We start from the raw sequence: 23,038 nt of genomic DNA, 5'->3' as shown, positions 1-23,038 counted from the left end.
CACTACATGAATTTACATTAGGCCAATATTGTTGGAGGTTGGCTGTAACAGCTACTCCAACTACATAGCCACAAATACTGCCAAACAAATTATTGCAAGAGTAAGATCTGAATATTTTATTTTCACTTAAAAATGAACTACACAGAAGAGCAGTTTTTACCATTCCTGGGTTTTATCTGGAGGATTTGGGTTTGGTTTTAGGTGATCTGTGGCCATGGGTGTTGGCTTTAGGAAGGATGTCAGGTGACCAGAGATCCTGACAGAAAGAAAATAAGTATCAACATAAAATGCCAATACAGAGCTTCCTACGAAAAACTTTTCCTGCCAGGATGTTGAGAAAGAAGCCAAAGAGACTTCTAAACCAGGAATTCAAAAAAATTTTGCAGGCCATCCCTAGTACCAGGTAGCATACATGCCTAGGAGCTACAACTGTAATTTTTATATTAAATTCACCACAACATTGTTACAACAGTTGGGGAAAAGAACAAATAACAAAGATAAACAAAATACTACGTTCCCCCACCACACTACTTTTAAACCAGCAAGTTACAAAGGAGATGAAGATTTCAGAATGAACTTCAGCTATTTCAAATTGGTCTGGAGGCACAAAACAATCACAGGCATAATTTAATGCTCTATATTCACACCTATTTTCAATGTCAGTAGCAGGATCTGAAAACATGAATGCTTCTGCTCTGCCTCAGCTACTCATCACTACTACATTGTGCCAGCAATTTCTTTTCTTTCAGAACTGCTGGCTGAGGTGTTTTTGCCCTTACTCTTTGAACTGTTTCACTGAAGAAGTGCAAAGTTAGCTTTAGTATTTTGAAACTTTGCGACTTTGACTGCAGTGGGTTTGGAAGCCAGCAGCTTAGACAGCAGATCCAAGGGGGCTGTAACCTTCAACAGAAAAGACAAATAAATAGAAAGGAGCACCAGGAGCTAGGTTAAGGGCTATAACCTTTCTAGCTATGTTAACACAAGAAAAACATGCTTGTGGTGCTTTCAGAGATTAGTTTTATAGTCTGCTTTCTTGAACTTTACTAAAATATGGATGATGCTACTTAACTACAGATTTTTCAGCTCAGCTTATGTGGCAACCATCTGTCTCCCAGGGGCAAACTGCATACTTTATGCTGAGGCTTCTTATTTTCCTGGAATGCAGCTCAACAGCTACAAAGTTTGAGATCATACCTCAGATATTCAAGATGAACTTCACAGAAACCTTGAAAGTGGACTCTGCATCTAGCTTTCTAATTACCACACTTAATACAAGATCATCAGTGCCCAGGTTGCTGTATTTTTTACTCCCAGACCCTTTATATTGCAACTTCTTTTTTATTTAAGTTGCAGAAGTCAATTTGACACAGTTCTGTGGCCAAATGAGAACTTTAAAAAACATGCAGTGCTTTTCTTAGCTACACAGAATTGCATGTTTGCCAGTGTGACTTCTGATTACCAGCAGCCCTTAGCTCAGATTAGCACCACTGCTAGGCACTTAACTGAAGAAGTATGCAGTGTCATTCTCAGTAAGAAAGAGACTACTCTTGTCAATGTCTTAATGTCACTCATCTTAGGTTTTCAGATTACATATTCAGCTTTTCTTTACCAAGACTTACTCCAAACACTAAGAAGACTGGGAAATTCAATCCCATTTGTTACCTGCAAATGGTTTATCTGAAGTACAGAGTAACTACACAAAAAGTAGCACATAACAATAGGCAAATATCCAGGCTGGTTCAGTAAACACAACAAGGCTGGGCCCAGACAGTGCAAAGCAGACTCCTGCTGCCAGCACCTGCCCAGGAACAGGATGGAAGCTGAAGTCTAGAAGTAAAGACAGCTCAGCCTAAGTCAGCATTCATGCTCTTGTACCATTTTCTTGGAACAGAAATTTGGTGCACTGGCACTGCAATGAAATAGGCCTACCTGTTTAATTCAAATATTGCCTGTGCAGGCTTATCATCCTTGAAATCACATTTTGTCCTTAACTCAAACCCTGCAACTCAGTGTGCCTTTATTATAGCATGTGGAAGTCTGCACTGTACTGCTGCCTATCCCTACTGACCACACTATGACAAGACTCATATACCCTGATAATTGGTGAAATTCCTTGTCCATACTTGCTCATATTTCCCATAACCAATAAGCAGGTTCTCACTTATTTACTGGGCTGTTCAAAACAGATGCACAGGTGGCACTTGGATACTACAAAGAATTAGCTTAGCATAAAAGTGATCTTTCACAAATAAAGTTTTCAATTATTTCTATGCAGAACTGCTGTTTTAGTTCTCTAAATTCAATAAAGGACCAAGTACTTAGAGTTAAATTTAGTTTGCTCCTTTTCCATCATCAATCTAACAAACAGCAGCCAGGTTTTTACTACAGAAACGGCACCTCACACTTTGAAGAAAAAGAACCAAAATTTATCCACTACACTAATGGTATTAAAACTGAAGAATTTTACATGTGTAAATGTGTCATTAGCATGACACTTTATGTCACTGGGAGTGAGTTCTCCCCTGCTCTAAATTTAGGCATTTAAGACAACTTTTCTCACCTTTTTCAAAGTCTGTTTACAAAACGTTTCAGATACACTTTTGTGAGAATAGGGCAACAATGAATCGCTTCTTCATATCACCTGTGAATTATTCCTAAACAGGTCTGAAACACCAGAATAAGTGTTCTGCAGCAGGTCTGCAAAACCACAGTAAAACAATACACCTTTATTTACAGAATTGAGGGCTGGTTTCTTGATTCACACAAAAATCTGAGGAAGCCAGACACAAGGGTTGGGCTGGATGAGTGCTAAAGGTCCATTCAAATAAAGTGTGACTTGCACAGTCAGTATAAAAGGTTGTGCCTTTTTTCAACATGTTACATCACTGCAAAATAAGTACAAACATTCATTCAACACAACACTAACAAAAACCTTCAAAACAAACCACACTGGAACCTCTCTTTCATTTTAGCAGCAGAAAAACCCACACCACTTCCTCGGCACAAACCTGTCACTGATTTACAACCTATCCATTATTGAACTTCAGAGTAAGACAGACAGGACTGCTTCAGACCAACAGTCCAGACTCCTGCCTGCCACTACTGAAAAGAGAACTCTTCCTGTCAAAGACACTAAAATGTGTAATCAAGACTCAAAAACCTTCATTTGATCATAATCCTGAAGACAGACGCATGTAATAAACCCATTTCAAGGATAGTCTTCAAAACAAATAGTCCCAGTTTAAAAACAGATCTAAACCTTTCAGAAACATACAACCCAAAATAGGCAATCTCTATCACAGGTATTTGTAGTGATATGGAATTTTTCCCCATTACTATGGTCTTACAGCATTGTATTTATACTTTTTTAAAAAAGGATTCAAAGAACATTGACTCTTAGTTCCCTCTACATGAGTTCAGAAGAAGGTGACAGTGTGACAAGAGTTCTCAGTCATCGTCAGATAAAGTTAATGACAGAAAACCAGCAGCCAAAACATTTTCATTGACCTGGAAAAAGCCATCTACCTTTAACCTTGAAAAGGTGGTTCAAAAGCTGAAGCTTCAGGGAACCTTGGAAGGGAAATTTTCTGTAACTGATTAAAACAGGTAATTTAAGTAGCACTGCTGCTGTTAGTGCATTTAAGGAAATACAGACCTTGTAGGGAAAAAAGCCACATGCAGACAGTAAACTGATCTCAACACATAGTGGGCAAAACACTTCATGACTTTTACTGACACATTACAGTCTTCAGTGTGAGAACATCATTTCTCCAAAATGTGGTCAGCAGACATTTTAGGTGGTGAAAAATTACAATTCCCTGTCCCCCATTTATTAACACTGTTTTGTATTGTAACAGAAAGAAGCTGTACTTGAAATTGTATTTTCTCCCTATAAAAAATAACAGTAAGCAAAATTCAAATACATTTAAAGTAGAAAAAATATCATTTTACCCAATCTCAAATTTCCATTAAATCCGTGTCAATTACAAACTGCAAATTAAAAACACAGTCAAAGGAATAACATATTCCCATAAATATCCAAGTGGCAGAATTCCTTCTTACCTGTAATTTTAACCTTGTCAAGGTTCTAGTTCAGTGCTGAAAGAATTAGTTTACATTCCTGCTGCCAAGAAGCACGTAACAGAATGACTTGCAAAACCTTGAGATAACAGTACAGGACACAACATCTGCTTTATTTTGGTATTTCCTAGAAAGAAACAAAGGAAGTAGTTAGCTACTCCAGATGGCGTACAACAGATTTGTACATTAATTTTTTCATGAATACAACTTTTTCCTAAATAGAAGTGTTTGAACTAAAGCCATGCCTGGAGGTGCAAAGACCTTTCAGCAAACTCTCTAAACACCATATTCAAGATTTATGCTAACAAAGAATCAGATTAATATTTTTCTCTATTTCCCTCACCAACACTGACAAGCACTTAAAAAGTCATCAGCCTATTACCTGCCATTCAAGTCCCTAAATTCAGTAACAGAAGGAATAGCTTTTGCATACCTGCTAGCATCACTGTGCTGTCTTAATTTTATTCACCTACTCAGATGACAGAGTACACTCCTTGAGTGTTTGACATGACTTAAACCCACCATGTGCAGCATGGGTAATTTGTGAGCTCTTTATTCTGCTTCCTTAGATGTAAAAATGCACAAGAGTTTAAAACAAAAGCAATAAGTTCCAACTGCAAAAGTATTTCAGATCCTCTGTAATACAAATCATTGCATTTCTTCAAAAATAGTTTCTATAAAATTAACTAGAAATTCACCTTAAAATGTAAAAATAGTGAATAACCAACAGTTCAGATATGTGGATCAACAACAGCATCTACGCATTGTTTTGAACAGGATGCAAACACCCAAAATCCTCCATGGATCAGGGACTACATATTTAAGCTTATAAACCACTGCATCTTACAGAATTGGCTTAAGAAAACACTGGTAGAAGGAACTATCATAGGAAAAATGCTGGATAACAGTCAGCTTTCTCTGGGACAGGAGGGAAATAGAAGTTTCAGAGTGATAGTGAAGATTTTAAACTGATAACAGCACTTTGGATGAGCTGAGTGATAAAGGAGACTTACTGCTGACCTTGACTTTAAGCCCACTGATGGAGGAATGGAGCTACGACAACATTTCATTATGGCTCGCCTCTTCCAAACACTAAATAGTGCTTTTCAACTACTAACAAGAGTCATAGGCACAAAATTGCTCAAAAGGACTACTTTACCCCTTTTGAAGAATTGCAGGAGTTCAGTAAGTTCCATGCCTGTAGCTCTACACTATTGCAGGCCCCGAGTTTTCCCCAGAATTCTCTCTTCTTACGCACCACAATAGGATGGAATGTTCAAGGAACCAAACTAATCCAGAAAAAGTCAATTATCTTCTGTCACTTGAGGTCTCCGAACCAGCTTAGGAAATGCTTGATCAGACAAGTGCCCGCCAGAAATGCAGAACTGGGACCTGCTGCCAATCCATATTTGTTCCAAGTATTGTATAACTACACCTTAAGCAGCATCCACTAAACCATTAATGAACTCTGACAAAGCATCCTAAATCACTGTATTGAACTACAAGGCAAAAGCCCTCCCCAGAAGGTAAAAAAGATTCAGTAAAAAAGTTGGTTACACATCAAGGAACTTCAGGGAGTAAAATGGAACACACCTGGTGCAAAATCACAAAGTTGTGTAGAACAGCTCTACTTCAACACACAAGGTTTTAGGGCACAGACACAAAGCATGTGGCCAGGACACAGCTCCCTCCATGCACTGTCTCCCACTTTCAGCACATGCCCCCAGCTGGGAGCATCACAAGGTGCTTGCACCAAGTGCTCAGCAGCCTCAGTGCTTCTGTGGCCAGTGGCCTTTAAAAGCAGCCAACTCACAAAAGCAGCCCTGGAAGATGAGCATTCTGTTTTTCAGAAACAAGAGCCTTGAGCCCTCCCAGATTCCACTCTACAGAGGATGTGAAAGCATTCCTTAGACCAGGATGACTTTATGCTGAAGGCTGCTTACAATACAGCAGATTCCAAAATAGATATTTTGGGCTAAGAGCATTTTACCTCAGAGTATGATTGCATTTATACAAATTCTAAGAACACTATCTCACTTCTCAGAAGTGAGGAATACAGTATTCAGTGTCCCAAAACACAAAAGCACCTTAAGACATAGCCTCCACCATTGAATATGGCACAACAAAGAAGGGACACTACTTCTATCTCATTTGCACAGTAGTGACTCTTACCTCTCCAAGTAAGCTGCATGGCTTGTTTGCTCTCAGTATGAAAAGACATTTAGATTCATGATACAGCTTTGGGATAACAAACCATTATGTCCATCTCCTAACAATTTAAATGCCAAAAATGCTCACAACACACAGATGTAAATGTCTTGTTCAGATTGCTCATCATAAATTACATCACAAGAATAAAGCTGAATGCTTCCTATTAAAGGCTTAACAAAATTACAAGATGTATTAAACATTTTATTTGAGCTACTTAAGGCTTCATACTATGTAAATGTGTAATATTTTAGTAGGACTAAGTTAGTTCAGTAAACTCTTCTGCTACTATACACCTGCACCCTACAGTAGGATAGTTTTTAATCGAGAAAACTTAAATTTTCCTGGGCTAATAAAGCATTTCAATTTGACCATGTTTACAGGATTTTCTTCAGAAGGTAAGACTAAACAGACAAAGCCATCATAAGTAATTCACTGCTAAAGAACTAAACTCACTATTCAAAAATAAGATCATTAAGAAAAAAAATTACACAGTCCAGAGAAATTTGAAGAACCCTATCATGTTATTTTACAGAGTGTAGGCACCAAATGCTGGTTTTCCTGATGATTAAATACATACTTAATAATGCTGGTTGCAAAGCACTAATGTTCCTCAAGCTGAATCCAAATGTTTGAAACAAACAAATCCACTACAACACCCAGTCCTTTGCAAGTTTCCGAACTCTGGCCAGAGAAGTACCAGAAAAAAACTGTGTTTATTCTGCCTCACAACCAGCTAGACCTGGACTCTGACCTTTCATTGATAATCAAATCACAGCTGCTTTAAAATAAGCAAACAAACAAATCAACTCATTGACTGAGCATCAACAGAAAGAGCTATAATCTGGTGTGCCCTGATCCACCCTATGACAGCACAATACCACCACTGCCAATACTGTCCCCCAGAACTGTAAGCTGGGTCCCACACATAGGAAGATTTTGCAAAAGAGACAGAAGGAGGGGGAAAGAAAAGAGCAGCAGTGTATCCACAGGTTAGCTAGTAAACTCAACCTACCTCAAGGATATGCTTCCAACATACAGTAAACCTAAGGTAACATCCCTTTCTTAAAGAGCTTTTCACTGGGATACTTGACTTTTTGGGGAAAGTGAGAGCACAGGGGAATGCACAAGTGCTGCAAATTCATGCAGTAACTCTTCCTTATTGTACCTATATGACAAAGTCAAAACTAAACAAGGAATTATTTTCTGCTTGCTTACTTGATACAATGCACAACTTCCATCCTACAGAGAGAGTTCTTCATCCATCTCTACATTTGCTAAGTGGTTCTTCATTCTATACAGAACCAAGACTGAACAAAGTCTTGATTTGTGGATTTGCAGGCGTGGGGGCTTTTGGTGAACTCTTTTCCCCCCTTTTCAAACATGGAAGCTGCACTAAAACATTCATATTAATCAGTTAAACTAAGGAGAAGTAACCGAAGTTCAAAACTAAGAACTCTATGAAGAAATGTAGGTGCCTTATCCTTTTTGAAGCACTTAATACAATATTATGCTTTTGAAAAATCTACAAAAGTATCTTTCCGCTGTGTTTTAGAAGAAAAACCCAGAACTTCCTGAAAAGCTAAATGCCTTGAAATAAATTTGCTTGGGGTTCCAGTCAAAGTTGAGTTAAGCAAGTTGAAGTTTGCAGTTAAAAGTTCTATAGCCAATTAGTAATTTAAACTATAAAATGATGAATTTCCAACAGGAGTATGCTGTTAGACCAGTATTTCCCACTTGCCTAAAAGCTTGAAAATGCCATGAGCTTAGCATTCTAATTAGGCCCATACTTTTAACCATCACCTCACAAATGATGGACATAAGTTACAGCATCAGAAAGCTGCTTTTTGATACATCTTACAAAAGGGATTCTGAACCTTCATCCCACAGACCTGTCTTTAATACATATTTGCACTTTTGTAATTCCTAAATTGACTGTGACTCACCTGCAGGTGAGCTTTAGATCAGTAAATTCATATTATGGCTGTGTGGGTATCTTGGCAGCAATGGTAGCTTAAGTGATATTTGCTCTCAGCAGCCCTTTCCTGTTCCGTGCTCTGTGGCTGAGCAGACATACAGACAGCTACAATGGTACATGTGAATGCCTGAAGCAGAGACTGCTCATCTGGCTGATGAGGAAATCAAACTTTGTTGTATTATACAAGCAGAAGATGAAGGAAGACCACAAAAGCCAGCCTTACTGGAATTCAGAACGTGTGTATTCCATCTGCATTTGCCTACTGGGAGATCCTTGGCAAGCACTTACTTCTCTATTCTGTAACAGATCAGAGTTATACTCAGCACAAGTCAAGCAGAGAAATGTGGAATCATCTCTCCATCTGTTATGCTGGGCAGCTTTGCAAACAGCCAGCTTTAGGAAGAGAGGAGGTTGAAGAGCACAGCCATCTAACATGCTTCAATAAAAACCCCTAAGTACAAAACTCTTTCATTTTCAGTTATTTGATCTTTAGGTGAACTAAGGAGAAGGAAGTACCTTTAACAGTTAAAATATATTCCATGTATATGTTAGTTTTCTTCCAAAAAAAACCCCTCAACTGAAGCAACAGAGCATTGTAAACAGAGGACTTTAACTCTCAACAAACACGTTTATTGGGGCTGCTAGGACTTTCTAGAGAAAAGCTTGCAAAAGTGTCTAACCAGCTTTTATCTTACCTTACACAACAGCTGTAGTGGAAGTCAAGTTCTAGATACATATTACACCTTCCACAGTAATCCAGGAGTCACAAATTGAGAAAGATGTGTTTGTATTCTGTATGGGTTTGTGGTTTTCCTTGATGCAAAGGGCAGAGTCTACAATCATTCATCTCCTTGACGGGAACTCAAAATTCCAGCTCAGACACATTGAAGTGATATGCATGGGCAACCTAAGATCATATTTATTATTACTGCAGTGCCTATCATTTGAGCACATTCTTACACTGCTTCTCCATGAGGCAAATTTAATATCACATAACTAGCTAGTATACCTGGGTAGCAGTACTAGATGTGTCAGCTGGAAAATATCTGTCCTTTGCTGTCTTTGTTAACATCTGGCCTTCAAACTGATGTTTGAATTGCTTAGATTTTTGAAATGTCCACAAAACCAGCCTGAGCACTGGTCAGATGTTCTGAGAAAAAATCCACCACACCTGTCACCTAATAATATTATAATTAATAATAATAATTTTTCTGAAGTCCTCTGGGACAAAACAGCTAAATGGTGTCCCTAAACCACACCTCAGTCTCATCCATTCTATCTACTATAGCACTATTAATGAGCATCCAGAGTCTGTCACTCCTTTGCCTAGAAAAAGTATTAGTAAACTATAATATTATTCAAGCTCAGAAGAAATCTCGAAAATAAAAATCCTCTGTTGATTATGCAATACAAAAAGCTTAGCCCTTTCTAGTTAAGCCATTCAAAGAAGGCATCTTAAGCATAAAACCATAAAAAACTCCTGCAGCAAAACTGTCAGCAAAATCAGAGAAAGCAACAAAGTTCAGATCAGTTAATTCAGTAGCAAGTACATGCTTTTGGATAATAAAGTCCATTGTTACAAACCTCATTGCACTGTAGGATACAGAGTTAAGAAAATTGACAGAATTGTACAATTTCATTACTAAGACAGCAAAGGTGACTGAGCTACAAAGTTTTAAGATGCTTTAGCTGTAGATTACAGTCCAAGTCTGATAGTTTTCAAAAGATTAATATTCTTCTGAGTGTCTCGTATGAAATGTTCTGAAGAAGAAAGAACAGATAATCTATAGATGGCTACCTTGACGAATTCCTCTGTGACCAGTATTCAATGATTTTTTAAGCCAGAGTCCTCAAAAATTAATATTTATCTGGGTAGAGAACTTTATCCTAGCTCCTAATGGTTACCAATGCATTTAGAACAGGTCAGTTTTTGAATCAAGTCTTGCTGCTATCATTGAAGCCAATTAGGAATTTTTTATCCTCAACACTGTATCTTAAATTTCTGCTGTTTCTGACACTAAAAAAAACCCCAAAAAACCCAAAAAAACCCTTAAACCTGGTTTATATATGTCTTTCTGCACAGATCCTGTATTTAGGACTAATATCCCACAGAAGATTCTCAAAGGCACAACAGCATCACATTTTGTATATTAGGGGAATAAAGCCATTACAATACACGCATGCCAACTAATCACGTTTTTCTGTCTTACAAATATAACACAACCCTAAGCGTGACCACAAGTATACCCAAAATTTAGAAGGAATTTAAACTCCACCAAGTGGGGTGAAAAACAAAAAGTATCAAAGTAACAGTACTTCAGTTAGGACCAGGTACAAAAAATACAAGAAGAATTCACTAATGCTGGTATGTTTGACAATAACAGAAATCAAGATGTATCAAATTTAAAAGGGATAATAAGAATAGGGTTTTATTGCTTTATATATGATACCAATGACCAGAGGAAGGACTTCCCCTCTTGAATAAGGCTCCTCTTCAACTTCTAATGTAAGCCTTCAGGTATAAATGCACTAAAACTGAGCCATCACAGCAGATTTAAAAAAAAAAACAAACAACAACTTGGCCACTACTGATGTGCAGACAGTTACAGAAGGCATAAATTCTCTGCCACACTATTTAGACACTTGGATCTATTTGTAGCTTTTTTTAGCCATGTTATCACTTGCTAAATTTATATACCTCAGGAGTTAAATTAAATGCAAAAAAGGTCATTCAACACCACAATAAAATCACCAGCAAGTTTAAATTGGTAACATAAGAAAACCAGTAGCATGAGCTGCCAAATATTAAGAGTTAGGATGCTATAGGCAGTTTAATGTTTACTGCAAAGCATGCAGCTTGGAAGGAGAGAATTCAGGCATCTGTTATGTCAACTCACAGCCTACACACACAGTCTTTCAAAAGAAGTAATTTAAGTAATACAGGAACTGAAGGCTCCAAATAGGAATTGTTAAAACACATAGTTATTATTATATCTCAATTACAGTTTTAGAACATTCTTTCCCTTCGTCTCTTCCAGATTAAGATGTTTCTTCTAATTACTAGCAAAGTTACTTCAGTAACAACACTGTTAACCATGAACAGAATCAGCATGTAGAAATGTAAAGACTATTAAAATTTTTAAGAGGGTCCATTTGTTTAGAAAGTCATTTCCTTATTGCTAACAGAGATTTATCACCTGACTAAATCAGCCTGATTTGATTCATTTCAGATAAGACATATCTCAAAGCATTTTTAAGGCAGTTATAATCAATGTGGAAGAGAAGCAGCTGATCCTGATATGTACTCCCATACTGTAACAGAATCAATACACCTGTAGTCAAATTATATTGAATCCATAAAATGGTACAGAAAGTCATGTTTCAGAACACAATGCCTTGTCCAGACTATTTCAAAAACACACTACTCTCCTTTTACAGGATGCTCAACTTCTCCATCAGGTTAGAGAAACTTTTTAAGAAGAAGTCTAATTAAAAGAATTACTATCTCTAGGAACTGCAGAGTGAAGCAAACTTCCATTAGCCTTTTTTTCTGGCAGCAGACTCCAGTATCATTGCCTGGACACACGGAGTCTTTTTCAGGTGTCTGCATTGAGGCTATCTGAACTGTTTCACTTGTCATCTACACAAGAGTACTTGGCAAGAAGCAGCCACTTGGCAACTTGGAAGCATAAAAACTCAAAGTTTTTATGTCCAATTCATTCTGCAACTTCAATTCCACAATAAGTCACTTAGACTCACTTTTAATCAATAGTTTAAATTCTCGATTTGCAATATATTTCAATGCTGAAGTTTCAGATATCTCTATTGAGTAAAATCTGTTTTAATTTTGCCACTGCGCCAGTATCACAATACACGTTGAACTATACCTGCAAAAATTAAAAGGGGAATTCTCTTAGTAAGAATGTTAAAACTAACTTACAAGCTGATCATGTCAATTTTCAAGAAATCAATTATTAGAGAAGGTGCTTAAGGGCATGACAGGCAGTCAGTGACATAATGATAGACATGACAGCCAAAATGATTCCAGGAAAGTTAGCATGTTAATAATTCAACATTCACTTTATGCTACTCCTCATTTCAGACATCAGCTGCAGGCAAACTTGGATAACACAGATTAAGACACCATCTACAGCTCCACCAAAGGTTACTACTTCTCCTGTACACTGCTGGCTGCAAGATAGGCCCTTGCTGGACTGAATGGTGATGGAAACACCTTAGCACAAAGACACACTTAAAAAAACCTCATTAATCGTAGCAAGGCGGCAAACACCACATTCTGGCATCCCATTTATATGACGCCTTGTCAAGATATTTTAAAATTATTTCTATATTCCAAAGCTCACATATGAGCCTTACCACTTTACTACCATAAAGTTTAACCTGCATGTATTCTATGCTAGTGTAACAAACTATCTGGATCAAACTAGGAATCCATAAAATAATCATGGCACACAAAGGAATACTCTTAAATATTCTGGCATTTGCAGAATGCCAACTGAAAGAATCAGATGAATTTAGCAGTTTAAAAGAAAAGCAGACAATTAGCTGGGGGATTACACAAATAATTCAGTAAAACCTACTACATAAAAAGCAGACCCCCAGCCACAAAAAATCAGAAATAGGTATGTGAATAGAAGACTGCTGACCTGAGCTTTCAAAGAGATGCTGAATGCAGCACAACAAGTGCCAATTTCAGTAAGTTTCCATGCCTCTGAAACTGAAGAGCTGGCATTAGGCAGCCAGCTGCCTATATAAAGTGCTACTTACACATTAGTCCCCAAAACATCTCCCACTCCTTCTGAGTGCCTCCAACATCACTGCTATGACTTGAGACCATGGCCTTGTACTCTCTCTTCTATGCAAACACCTGCCCTGTAAAGCAATAGCTATGTGCTTCTCAGATCTTCAGAGTGGTTTGGGTTGGAAATGACATTAAAGATCACCGTGTTCCAATCCACCTGCCACAAGCAGGGACACCTCTTACTGCACCAGGTTGCTCAAAGCTCCATCCAGCCTGGCCATGGACACTGCAAGGGACAGAACATGCACAATTCCTCTGGGCAACTGATTCCAGTGCCTCACTACGCTCACAGTAAGAATTTCTTCCTAACATTCAATCTAAACCTACCCTCTTGCAGTTTAAAGCCATTATCCCTTGTCCCATTAAAGCACACTCTTGTCAAAAGTCCCACTCCAGTTTTCTTGTAGGCACCCAGCCTGGAAAACCTCAACTCTATCAGCTTTTCCACACAGGAGAGGTGCTCCAGCCCTCTAATCAGCTTCACAGCCCCATATATATATATATATATATATATATATGTTTGGATTTTTTTTTTCTTTTTTCCAATATATATACTCCACTTTTCCCTGGGAGTGGTGTGGGAATGAAACAACAAACATGATTAACATTTTGTTAAACTATGCATGTAAGCTGAAGGCAATGGCATCACTGCTGAACAGCACTAATGGCTCCTACTACTCGATTGTGCTCTAACTCGCAGCAAGGTGATAATGGTGCAGGTGCTTGAAGGTATGGCTTGATTAAAAGAAATGCATCTGCCATTTCCTCCAAAACGCAGCAAACCTGCCCTATTTCCTGATATTTTGAAAGCGACTGAAATATTACTCAAAAGGGTGTTCACTCTCTGCATTCACAGAGAATTACAATAATAAGCTCATCATGGGACCACAAAGTAAACAAAAGAGTTACTAAGACACTACCAATTTAGTACAACATTCCATATCATGGAACTTAGTCTGCCAGTTTTATAATTAGCAACACCTATACTACTCAAAAGACACAGGTGCAATAAACATTAGCTGCAAACACTACTTGACTTTTAGTAAAGGAACACAGACACAGCTAGCTCATATACCTCTCATCATTAGTGCATTTCAACAGAAATATGCAGAAGTATTTATTAGTTAGTAAAGAGTGATAACATTCTGCAGGAATAGTATCATATGCAAGCCAAGAACTAAGAAACAGTACCATTTTTCCAAGTCTCAGTATTAATGCTTTGTGTCATCTGATCATGGACAATTTCCAAAGTGTTATCTTCAACTCAGTACAAAAATAAAAGTTTTTCCAGATCTTCGTCTTTCTGATTAAGATTCACTTCAGAGACTCTTCCTTGTATATTGGGGTGAATAAAGCAAAAGAGTCTGAGTCTGAAAGTAGTAATATGGAAGAATTGACCAACTTCTCTCCTAGTTCACCACAACATTCAATAAAATCTGTAACTCAAACACTTAATAATAACAGCTGAACTGAAACTAATAAACTCCTTGAACCACTGGAAGAGGCCAAGCTAGACAAGAAGTTCCTACTTGCCTATGGCAATGCTGCCAAACATCAAGTGACTGCTTTTCACTCGTTAAAAATGAGCATATGAAGTGATTTAAGGTACCAACCATTTGATGGTCATTACTTCCCCAAAAACTCCCACTTTCAGTATGTACCACCTTTACAGATGACATGTAAGCAAATCAATTTCCAAGGCAGGAATGTTCAAACCCTACGACAGGAGAACCTGCATACAATCACGTGTGTGTATGCACATTTCAGCACAGACAGAACAGAGAAGTCTGGCATACGAATGCAGTTGTTTACAGTAACACATCCACATCCTGGATGCAAAGGAAAAGACAGACTAAAAGCTGAGATTCTGACTTATCTTCAAGTACAGAAACCATGACAAAGAAGACTGTTACTGGCCAATACAGATCTCTTTAAAAACACAAGCATCAACACACCTAAGCTCTCTTGGTTACAAGAAAGAAATAAAGTTGCATTTCCCCCAAACCCATGAGAAGGGCTATCACAATTAAACCTCCCCACGCCTGGACAGACCAGAATACTGTTTCTGCAGCAAGAATCTGCCTCAAGCATTGCCTGTTCTGGAGATTGGCTACATCTAGCATACAAGATGACAGTTCACTTCCCTCTTTATCCAGGCTTGTGAAAAGAAACTAGCTTCACAAAAGCTGAGATTTAGTTTCACTATGCAGCATCCTGCTTACCCCTCCCTTCCCAGTAACTTCAAATGCTCTACAAATCGCTTTGTTTTTCCTCAGGGTTCAGAATACCAAAGGCAAGCGAGAGACAAGACATATTGATAGCTATAATGTTCTAAAACTTCATTTTTGACACTAAAATAAGAGTATTTTTCCTTTCTTAGATTACATGTTCAGTCAATGAACATACCTTGCTTATTCCAAGCCCACTCAATGGGCAGATTCTAACTAACTACTGCTTAATACCAAAAACAGTCAACAAGAATGGTTATGTTAAACTATTTTATTTAGTAGCCAGTAGACCCTTGTGGAGCTCTAGGTGTAACTGCTGTTCAGAAAGAGCATGAACCATTGACCAGCCACCCTTTAAAATTACTCCTCAACCAGTTTTCATTTGTCTAGTCATCCTCCCATTGAGACTGTAAATAGGAGTATGCAAAGGGACACCAAAACATCTTGCTAAGGTCAAAATAAAAAAAAAATTCTCTAAAGCTCTATCCTCAGCTGAAGACCTAATAATTTGACAGAAGGCAGTCAGGTCAGTCAAGCACAACTGACCCCTGGTAAAGTCAGGCAGACTGAAAATAGTCACCTTTTTAAAAAATGTTTTTCTACAGATATATATATAAACTACTTATTGATAGTGCTATCCAAATAAAGCAGTATTTAACATTTTTATTAAGTGAAATGGAAAGCTTTCTTTATTGTATAACATAGCAGGATGCCTGAAACAGTGAACAGGAACCACCTCTTATGGTTCAACAATTTGCGGAATTCAAATGTTCCAAAGCCTAGATACAAGAACTCTGTGCATTAAAAACAAACAAACAAACAAACAAACAAAACAACAACAAAAAAAAACAAACAAAAAAAAAAAAACAAAAACAAAAAAAACCAACCCAGGTCTCAACATGTGAAACACAGACATCAAACAACTCAGTTTCTGGCTGGTTTTCAAGGTATCTGGCTACAAGACAGTAAACAGCAGAGGTTATAAAAGGGAAAACTTGGTCCTTGTAACAGTATGTAAAATTTATTACAGACATGGATGGCTGAGAAAGAGAAGGGAAAGAAGTGGAAAAGAACAGCAAATGACCAAGAAAACTCAAACATGTTTAATTGCAAAGAACTTCCAGAATTCAGATTGCTTCCATCTTTTCAGACAGCTCGAATTTCTTCCCAATCTTACTGCAAGAGACCTCCAACACTGAACGAATACAGAAACTCCTGGACACAGAATCAGCCAGTGCCTGACAAACAACTGCAAACTCTATTCTTTACTAGTGATGACATTACTCATGTTTCACCCAAAATAGTTCAGTCCCTCTGCAGTTCATCAAAACCTAGGCTTGAAACAGGCAGTAGGTAAGATACTCTAACCACACATTAAGTGATGACAAACACCACAGTGGATGAGCTGAGGCAGTCCTCCTACCCCTAAGGAAATCTGCAAATGTGACAAAAAGCACAGAAAAACAGCCTGACTTGCTCAGAAACTTTCTGACAACCTCCTTACTGTGACCTTTGCTATGCAAAGTTTTGGTTTCTGCTGCTTTCTCATGTACCTACAGATATTCTTGTCAGCAAGTGCTGGTATTTAATTAAACTGGAATGACTACTATGAAGGGAGTCATAAAAACATCTGTTGCAGGCTATGCATTTGGGGAAAATCCAAAAGAGGGGACGGACCTTCCTCATTTAGTTATAATAGATGTTTTAATGTCAACATTTAATTCCATGCTCTTTTACTTTAGGACTGCAACATGACCGGTGACACTGCTAACACTGTCACAGTTATGTGACTTCTCTGTAGTCTTCATCAGCAGTAACATTCCAAGTAAATACAGAACTTCCATTCACAAGATAGGTCATCAGGCATCAAAACCACCAGTGTCAAGAACCAATGTTAGTAACTACACAAGAACCTCATTTGAAACACCTCAGCATGCAGTCCTACAGTAAGTGAGGCTATGCTGAACTGATAACTGCTGCAACACCACCTCCTGTCATGAGTAGTTTCAAACCCAGCTTTGGCACCAGTAGCTGCTCTCACATCCTCATGCAGCAAGCTGATTGAAGAAGATAAACTAGAAGAAAATTCATCTCAGCAATATGTACCCAACATATGCACATTACCCACCTCTTACCCCAAGATGAGACACAGCCAAGTATCAACATGAGAAGGAAGAGGATCCTGCACATGGTCAGAAGCAGAAAACTGCAGAAATACAGCAGCACTAACATACTTAGGTAACTATACTATACAAGAACTTCTTCCTTAAAGAAAGTCAGGATTATGAGTGGGTTCCAGAAGCAAATGCCTGAGTGTGTGCAAAGGCCTAGCAAAAACTCTTTTCTGGACTGTATAAACACTGAAAAGTGGTGAAAAAAAACCAAAGTATTCTAAGGACTTTTCATCTTTAAAAAGAGGAATACCAGGTACTCACGAACTGGGCAGCACGCAGCAAAAATCTGTTTGGGTAGAGGGTACGAACTCCCCATAATGGGAGACAAAACCAAAGCTGCATTATGTACAGTAAGCGACTCAGCTTCCAAGAAGGTGCTATACCCATTGTTTTTAAACAGCTACAAAAACATAACAGCGGTGCCTGGCTGACAAAGAAGTTGATGTATCTAGTGCCCAGCACTCTCACCAAGGTAGCATAAGATTTAATGCCTAGAAACCAACACAGGAGAAGCTAAGCTTCAAGTGAATTACATGCTAACTACATGAACTCTCTTGTCTATAGAATTTTGAAGACACTAGATTTTGGCAGTTGGACCTAATAAGCTGTATTGCTTTTCTCCCTCTTAATGTAAAAATTAATCCGTGGTCATATCAGCGCACTCTTACTTTCCTTCTCTGAACAAAGCATTTCAAAATACATCTTCTCAGTCATCCAAAGACCTTAAAAGAATTTTTGCTTCTTCAGCAACAGTGACGCAAGTCTACCAATTCCATGACACCTTAAATCCCTAAAGCACTAAGTTTTCCACTGACTGAAGAATTTCTTACACAATTCAGGGTGAATAAACCCAATAACTTGCACAGTTCAGGAAAAAGCACTATAGACTAAATCTTCTCTCACTACCCCTAGTCCTTCTCAAGAGTGGATTCAACAGGAGAAAATGAGCCCAAAGAAACCAAACACAAACAAAAATAAGGACAGAGAAAGACTAATAGCAAATCCCCATCTCACTCAGCAGTGTCAGTGGTCAATTTTTACTTGTTGGGTTTTACTCATGCCACTATCAAAGAGTCAGGATACTGCTGCAAGGCAAGCAGAGGTAGCAGCAGGCAGCAGAACTTGGTAATAAAAGGCAGTGCAGTGTATGTGCTGATAAAAATCTTTAAAATGAGGTACAGACAAATGAACAAAAAACAGATCCCCATGACGAGAGCAAGAAGGAATACTCCTTGATGAATTCTGTGTTCTGCCTACTCAAGTATTCTCTGGATTAGCTGAAGTTATCAGTGAATTTATGCAGTAAGTTTTTCAGAAAGCACTGCAGTTTTCTTCCATACTAAGAACACTGCTTTTCATGTCCTCTCCTCACTTATTTCAGTTTCTCCCTTGCAGTAACAGCATCAGACTTCAACTCAGGGAAAGAAAAGGATAAACACTGACTGGAAAAAAACCAACTTAAACAAATGAACTGTGCAGGAGAAAGGCTGCTCATAGGTAGGCCTGGTTCACCAGTTATTGTACTAATAGTAGCTTAAGATGGCAGCTACTAAAAAGAAAATAAATAGCAGAAAAGGATGATGGAGTTTCCAATACAGTGTTCTAGGACCATTAATTGACGTTAGGACAGTGCCACAAGCACCATCTGAAAACTCATGACAGATCTAAGCTCTCACATGTGCTTTGTACGCAAGAGCTTGTTTTAATCAGTGCTTCAATAGGCAAACAAACAAGACCTTTGGAAGAAGGGACAATAGGGAGAGACCTTTAACAAGTTTTCCACATTAGCTTCCTGCTCTTTGTCAAACTCGACAACATAATCAGGTTTCAAGTCTCAACAAACCTTAAGACACAGACACCTTTCCAAAAAATTCGTTACTTCAGTTAATGACATTGCTACCCCAAGTTTTTGTTTATACAAAAGACATCTGAATTTGCTAAGCCTGAACAAAACAGTACAGTGAAAAAAGATGAATTCCAGCAGTAACTGAGCCCTACATTCCCTCTCTACATACGCAGAAATAAAGAAAACTTCAGACTGAAAATAGTGTGGTTGTTAAATACATTTGTGAATAAATGCTATTTTTTCAAGGAATTGTTTTTTCCAAATATGAATTAATAAAGTACAATTGCAGAGTGTGACCTTCCATAGTGACCTTTTTCTAACCATGCTAAATTCTGTTTCCTGCCATTGGCAACAGCAGCACACAAGCTAATTTCAGGAATCCTGAACTATCCTGGAATTGTATTTATTCCCTTCTGACTCCAGAAGTACTGCACTTCACATTTCACTTCAGGTTAAAAATCATGAGAAACTGTTTCAACTGTTTGTAACCTTATCCCCTTCCCTCCACAAGTCAGATATGCTAAGTTGACAGCATTCCTTTTTTTCTTTAAATTAAAATAATACTGTAACAATAGTCAAAATCACAAAATAAGCTGTTTTGTTTAACAACAGCTACAATACTTGAGTTCATTAAATATTTTACAGAAGTTCTCTGGCCTAGAAATCCTTGTGTTTGGTATGTTCTAGTTAAGAAATTGAGATATCATCCAATTTGATTTAATGTTACAAACTAGCTATTGATCTTCAACAACCCTTAACCTCCATTATTTTCACACTCAAATACTGTAAGAAGACATAATAGTACAGACATGGCTCAGCGTAAGACAAACTAAAGGCCAAACAAAAGCAAAATAAATTTACTGTTTACTGTGATATAAAAGCAGGATATGAAAGACCGCTGGCACTACAGCAGAGTCCTAACTATCCTTTCCTTCCACATCACAAGCCTAATTAATTTCTCAATTTTAAAACATAGGAAAATGCTAAACTATCACTTGTACCACTTATGGAAAAACAGATGAGCTCTTAAGGCCTGGCTGCAGAGGAGGCTATTTAACTCCAGCAAACACTGTGAAACATCTCTTTCCAATGTAATCACCCACAAAAGTAGTATGCTTGTCTTTTCCCTGATCCCACAAATTGCTTGTAAGAGACAGACACACTGAACTGCTTCCAGTTTCTTTACACTGCAAGAAATGCACAGAATCTACAAGAGGGCTGGCTGGAAAACCTCACACAAAGCAAACAACTCCTATTATGAATGCATTTTTTTAAGCTACTGAATGCTTATGAACTGGAGGTTATCTTTTGAACAGCAGTTTGAATTGCAGCGCACTTACAGAGGATTTACAGAACAGGTTTCACACTCCCCTCTTCCCCCCAGCTCTAGCTATTGTTTTCACAACATTGCTTTCATCTCGTTTATGTATAAAACATCCATTATTTGAAGTCTTGTGCACAACCTGCTACTTGTTTAGATAACTGCTCCTCAGAGTAACACAATCAGACACAACCTAGACTTTGGATGAGTCCAATAAGTTCATCCATCAGGGTAAGCAATCAGCAAAGAAAAGAGCAGAAAAGACATTATCTCAGAGAAAAGGAAAAGTGAAACAAAAAAACTCTTGCTGTAATATGTCTCCTGGAAAAGTGATAAAGGCACAGAAAACACAACAAGCTAGCAAATGGATAAACATCCCATCTGAGGAGTCCATTTGATACATGTACAGGCAGCAGTCCCACAATTACTGAATAACACTCATTGAGTGTAAATCCCACCTGTAATTAGACATTGTTAATGACCTCCTTAGAGGCGTCACTTCAGTTCCTGCTGACAACACCCAAAGTGAGGCATTTGTGAGCCTTAACAGCCTGTACTGTGCTCTGGAGCTCTCTTGAGCTACATGGAGCTGCTTTACTTTCCAAGGTGAGGGACTGAACACTACCTGGGGGAGTCAAGGGACTACCTCTGCTAGATCTGAATTCAAGTTCTACAACAGCTGAAATAAAAAAAGAACTTAATGTTTCCTTTGAACACGAACACTCAAAAAAAAAAAAAGTACCCTTTTACTAAAAAGCCAGCTATAAGCAATTTCTATCAAATGTTCCAGAGAACCAAGCTTCATGTCAGACATGAGAAACCAGTGCCTGCAACTACTATCATATCTGAAGAGAGATCTTATGCACAAGCTGGTATGCAGAGTACCTTTTGACCAGGATAAGATTTTCCTGTTGGGAACCAGAACAAGTAGTACAGACACATTTTACTACTACACTAGGTAAAGAGAGCAGGAGAAGAAAGGACACAGAAAAAACCCTGAGTAATATCTGTGCTACATTCCCCTTTCATATCTTTACAGCTCTCTGAAGGCAGTGCTTTGAGTACAGACCCACTTCAACAGAAGCAAAAGGAACAATTTCTTCAGCTTTATACACTGAAGACAGAACTCTCAAAACAGCCCACAGTGCCACATGTTTCAGTACAGTACTTCTCATCTGAAAAGTTTCAAAGCACATGACAGTTTCAGCAGTTTTTCAAGGTCACAAGGGCAATCACAAACACAAGTCCCTGCCCCCTCCAACTGCTAATCCACCACCATCTAAATCCAGTCTAGCTGTACTCCAGAGACTTATGCAATGTGAAAACCCTCATTCACTTCCCTCCTAGAATCATGGTCCAAAACTACTGTATGTGGCACCATATATACAGCTGCAATATACAAAGGCACCTGTACACCCGTTGACATTCATTTGGATGTGGTTTAACAAGCATGTTGAATATGCTGAAAAATTTTATCTAATTTATGAAGAAAAGATTTTCAGCTTCCCTTAAGAAGCTGACATGAAGAACACAATTTCCTACTTCTAGATATGTTCTCCAAAATGTTGAGGGGAATATACTTTTTAACTCTTTTGGAAGAAACTTCAGACAATGGTAATTATTTTTTAAAAAAACATACAACCAACCACACATACAAACAGTAAAACAAGAAATAACATCAGTGGAAAATAAAATAAAACCCCAAGCCAAGCTACAGTGTGTGTTTTCTGTGTCCCCACAGTTTCACTGAAACACAACTCAAAAGTTTACACAAGGGTAAATATTTCACAAATAATCAGGTCCTATGAATTTTGTGGAATAAACAGTCACATCAAGGAGAGACATCCAAACTAGTGCCCCTTGAGGACAAGTGCAGCAGAAGCTCAGCTGTGTAACCAAAGCCATCATCCTATACAGGATAAACAAATGTGCCCCAAACAAATGAGAATACTTACAGAACTCACAGTACCCTATACCCAACCACAAGACACAAAGCCACAGGAAGTCAGGCTTCAGAACTTGCTGCTCACACAGTTTCATTCTTGATTAACTGAAGAAAAACCATGAAACAACTACTCTCCAGAATTTGTTGTAGTTTTAACACCAGTCTTTTTCACACAAGATTTTAAAATTAGGGACAATAACTTGGGAACAGATATGTAGTTACCAGTCACGATAAACAAGCAATCCTTAGATAGCAGCAGCACAGTTTCTGCAGGCCTGGCAACACTTAGGAAGCAGCAGAGGGGAGAACCCACCCCCCCTGCATAGCTCAGCACCCTCTGCAGTGCTCTAACGTGCTTTTTAGTGGGCACAGCTGTACTGACATGTCAGTTTGAATTAGGAGCATGCTTTTGAAGTAACTCTGTCACCCACTTCCT

At 38.2% G+C, this 23,038-nt stretch overlaps 1 protein-coding gene across 5 annotated transcripts in view; it reads right to left on the bottom strand.

Annotated features, from left to right (window-relative positions):
- The window catches only part of PPM1B (protein phosphatase, Mg2+/Mn2+ dependent 1B), a 62,164-nt gene that overhangs the window by 32,342 nt on the left and 6,784 nt on the right, over positions 1–23,038 (bottom strand). For all 5 annotated transcript variants that reach the window (XM_071427447.1, XM_071427456.1, XM_071427465.1 and 2 more), the window contains exon 2: positions 4,063–4,207. The gene's annotated coding sequence lies outside the window, so the exon portion shown is untranslated. The remainder of the gene's footprint in view (positions 1–4,062; positions 4,208–23,038) is intronic.

Source organism: Agelaius tricolor, unplaced genomic scaffold, assembly GCF_023055355.1.
Source record: "Agelaius tricolor isolate 1412-34295 unplaced genomic scaffold, bAgeTri1.0.p SCAF_1, whole genome shotgun sequence".
Classification (NCBI taxonomy): domain Eukaryota; kingdom Metazoa; phylum Chordata; class Aves; order Passeriformes; family Icteridae; genus Agelaius; species Agelaius tricolor.
The sequence above is the reverse complement of the archived record's forward strand: the minus strand, read 5'-3'. Positions and strand labels throughout refer to the sequence as shown.